Source organism: Elephantulus edwardii, unplaced genomic scaffold (assembly GCF_000299155.1).
Source record: "Elephantulus edwardii isolate Elephantulus edwardi_28Jun2011 unplaced genomic scaffold, EleEdw1.0 scaffold00178, whole genome shotgun sequence".
In the NCBI taxonomy this organism is placed as follows: Eukaryota; Metazoa; Chordata; class Mammalia; order Macroscelidea; family Macroscelididae; genus Elephantulus; species Elephantulus edwardii.
Genome location: NW_006399928.1, coordinates 4154208 through 4157907, shown reverse-complemented (window position 1 = coordinate 4157907; position 3700 = coordinate 4154208).

Here is a 3700-nt window from a genome sequence, read left to right as displayed (position 1 = left end):
TTACACAGATGTAATCAATCTGATTCCTGTGTAGAAGATCAAGTGAGGTCATGTGTATTGTTGCCTTTTGTGCTTCTTACAGGTATTTGCAATGAATAAATCATTGATTCCACAAAATGCTATAATTTTATTTCCAGCCTCATTTCAAAGTCCATGTTTTCCAACTACTGATCCTTCTTTCTTGTTCCCAACATTTGCATTCCAGTCACCCATTATTATTAATGCATCTTGATTGCATGTTTGATCATTTTCTGACTCCAAAAGTTGGTAGAAATTATCTACTTTCTTTTGGTTGTTAGTGCATTTATTTGAATGACAGTGGTATTCAATGGATTTCCTCATATGGGTATGAATATTATCCTGTCACTCATAATTTTGTATTTCAAGATGGATCTAGAAATAGATTTTTAAACTATGAATGCAACCTATTTTTCCTCATCCTTTCATCTCTGGCAGAGTAGATCATATGACTGATTTAAAATCAAAATGGGTGACCCTGGAGGACATTATGCTGAGTGAGGTATCTCAGTCACAAAGGGACAAATGCTATATGGTGCCACTGTTGCACTGTTGTAGAATGAGGCTGGCATTGGGGTGGGGGTAAGACTGAGAAAAACTGGATGAAATATGTTTACGGCATTGAAGTCTATGGGGGAGAGAATAGTCTAAAAGTATTATATTTTAGGGCATTATTTTTATCGTAGGAGTATGCAATGAGGGTTGCAGAGTGGATTATATTTGGGGGTAGGGGGTGGGGTTTTGGGGAGGTGCGGGGGGGGATTGTGTACCAATGAGGGAGTTTTTCTTTGGCTTTTCAAGGAGAGGAGCAAACGGGGGGGGGGGGGGGGGGGGAGGGGTTTGTGCGGGGAGAAGGGTGCAACAATGAATGAACGGAATCCCAAAATCTCTGTAGATGTTCATTGAAATGAAAAATAAACAACCTAAATAAAAAAAAAATGTCCAATGCCAAGCCATCTCAGCTCACCAATGCCTAGTATGTCAAGCTGCTATGAAGGAAATGTCAAGAAACAAGGTCCCTAAAACTGATGGAATACCAATAGACATATTTCAACAAACAGAAGCTGCATTGGATGGGCTCATCACATTGTGCCAAAAATCTGGAGGACAACAACTTGGCCAATTAACTGGAAGAGATCCGTATTTATTCCTCCAGGGTTTTTGTTTGTTTAAAAGGGTGATCTAAATAGAGTGTGGAAATTATAAATTAGTATCATTAATATCACACACAAGCAAAATCTTGCTGAAGATTATCCAAAAATAACTGGAATAGTACATTGACAGAGAACTACCAGAAATACAAGCTGGGTTTAGAAGAGGCCATGCCAATGTCAGATGGATCTTGGCTGAAAGCAGAGTATACCAGGAGAATGACTGTTTCATTGATTATGAAAAGGCATTTGAGTATGTGGATCACAACAAATTGTGGCTAGCCTTGAGAAGTGTGGGAATCTTGGAACCCTTGACTGTGCTCATGCAAAACCTATACTTGGACCAGGAAGCAGTCAGAATAAAGAAACACTTGTCATATGCCTTCGAGTTCCTTGCAATGTATAGTGACCCTATGTACAATAGCCCTAAAGACTGGTCTATCCTAAGCCAAATATATTGTTCAAATTCAGGAAGAGAGTGCGTCAAGGATGCATCTTTTCAATCCATATGTGAAACAGATCATTTGGGAGGCTGAACTTTATGAGGAGGAATGTGGCATCAGAACTGGAAGACGACTTATCACCAAACCTCATTATGCAGATGTCACAACCTTATTTATCTGCAGTATTTGGTACAGAAGGTCATGGACTATAGTCTTCAATATAGACTGAAGCTCATCCTAAGGGGAAAAAAAACACATCAAAGATTCTCATCACTGGATCAGTTGGCAGCACCATGATAGATGGAGAAGAGATTGAAACTGTTAACAATTTTTTTCATCTTGCTCGGCTCCCTAATTAACTCTCTTGGCACCAGTAGTCAGGAAATCAAAACACAAATTGCATTAGAAAAATCAGCTGTGAGGGACGTGCCCAGAGTGCTGAGAAACAACAATATCACTCTAGAGACTTAGGTGCACTTGATTCACGACATGGGAGATACGCAAAGGAGGAGGAATAGCTTTAAGAAGACATTAGTAATTGGAACGTGGAATGAGAGAAGCATGAATGTAGGAAAAGTGGAAATTTTTAAGGAAGAAATAGAATGCATAAATATTGACATACTAGGTACTAGATAAATGAGATGGTTTGCCATGGGACATTTTGAATCAAGATAACCACATGATCTACTGTGCTGGAGATGAAAAGGTGAAGAGTAACAGGGTCGCTTTCACAGTTAAAAAGCTCATTTCTAGATCCATCTTAAAATACAATATTGTGGGTGACAGTATAATATCCATACCCGTACAAGAAAGTACAGTGAATATCACTATCATTCAAATATATGCACAAACAACCAGAGCCCAAGAGGAGAAAATAGATTATTTCTACCAACTTTTTTTATATCAGAAATTAATCAAACATGCAAATAAGATGAATTAATAATGAGTGTTTGGAATACAGAAGTTGGGAACAGTAGTGAGAAAACATGCACTTGGTGACAGAAGTGAGGTTGGAGAATGAATGGTAGAATTCTGTAAAATCAAAGCTTTATTCACTGCAAATACATTTTATAGGAACCATAAACAGCAATGATACACATGGACTTCACCTGATGGTATGCACAGGAATCAGAATGATTACATCTGTGGAAAGAACTGTTGAAGAAGCTCAACACCAACTGTGAAAACTAGGCCAGGTGCTGACTGTGGAACAGACCATCAACTACTCATATTCAAATTTAAACTAAAGCTAAAGAAGGTTAAATCAAATCCACAGAAACCAAATTTAACCTTGAGTCTTTCCCACCTGAATTTAAAAATTATCTCAGCCACAGGGTTGAGGCCTTGAACACTAACAGATGAGCTGTGGGAGGATATCAAGAATATTATCCAGGAAAAATGTAAAAGTCATTAAAAAGACAGAGGAAAAAAAGGATACCAAGATGGATGTAAAAAAAAACTCTGAAAATTGCACAAGACTGCAGAGAAGTCAAAGGAAAGAAATCAAGACGTTAAGGAGCTGAACATAAGATTTCAAAGGGCAGCTCAGAAGACAAGGCAAAGTATTATGATGAAATGTGCCAAGAGTTGGAGTCAGAAAATTAAAAGGGATGAACTCAATCAGCATTTCTTAAGTTGAAGGAAGTGAAGAATAAATTCAAGCCTCGAGTTTTAATACTTAAGGATGCTATAGGCAGAATACTAAATGATCCAGGAAGCATAAAAAGAAGATGGAAGTTGTATACAGAGTCACTGTATCAAAAAGAATTGGCTGATACAGAAGAATTTAATGAAACAACATATGATCAAGAGTTTATGGTGATGAAGGAGGAAGTTCAAGCTTCTCTGAAAGAATTGGCAAAAAACAAGGCCCAGGAATTGATGGAATACCCAATTGACATGTGTCAACAAACAGATGCTGCCCTGGAAATGTTCACCAGGTTGTGCCAAGAAATCTAGAGGAGAACTACCTGACCAACCGACTGGAAGAGATCCATATTTATTTTCACCCTCCAAAAAAATGACCTGACAGAGTATGGAAAAGATCAAACAAAATCACAAAAATCACACAAAATCCTGCTGAAGATT